This window comes from Cnephaeus nilssonii (assembly GCF_951640355.1).
Source record: "Cnephaeus nilssonii genome assembly, chromosome: 4".
NCBI lineage: Eukaryota > Metazoa > Chordata > Mammalia > Chiroptera > Vespertilionidae > Cnephaeus > Cnephaeus nilssonii.
Window position 1 is genome coordinate 46,472,131 of NC_137075.1, and position 558 is coordinate 46,472,688.

Sequence of the window (558 nt, forward strand, 5' to 3'; positions counted from 1 at the left end):
GGGGGTGTGCAGGAGGCAGCTGATCGATGTTTCTCTCTCATCGATGTTTCTAACTCTCTATCCCTCTCCCTTCCTCTCTGTAAAAAATCAATAAAATATATTTATAAAAAAAATAAAAAAAAAAAGCAAGTTCAAAGGAACTGGACAAAATGCAACAGCCTGGCATTTTGATAATGGGTCGGATCCCAGCGCAGCTCCTTCTCTCAACTCCCGCTGGTGGGCCTCACCTCAGCCCGGGCTCCGCCGCCCACTCAGCCCCGACTTCACTCCTCCACCTCCGCTCGGCCGGGCCGAGCTCGGCCGTCCCCCACCCGTTGGACGCGTTCAGGGTCGGCTCCCCGCCGGACTGCGACCCCTCTCCAGCTCCGCCCACACCCCGAGTTCCGGCTCGCCCGGAGCCCAGCCCCGGTCCCCCGCCCCGGCCGAGGCGCCTCCCAGGCCCTCTTTCCCGGACGCTCGCCGCCAGGCCCCGCCCCGCGGCCCGGCCACCCGGCGGTTACCAGCTGGTCCCGCCCGCCCGACGCAAGCGCCGCGCAGCCAATGGGCGGCTGCCACACT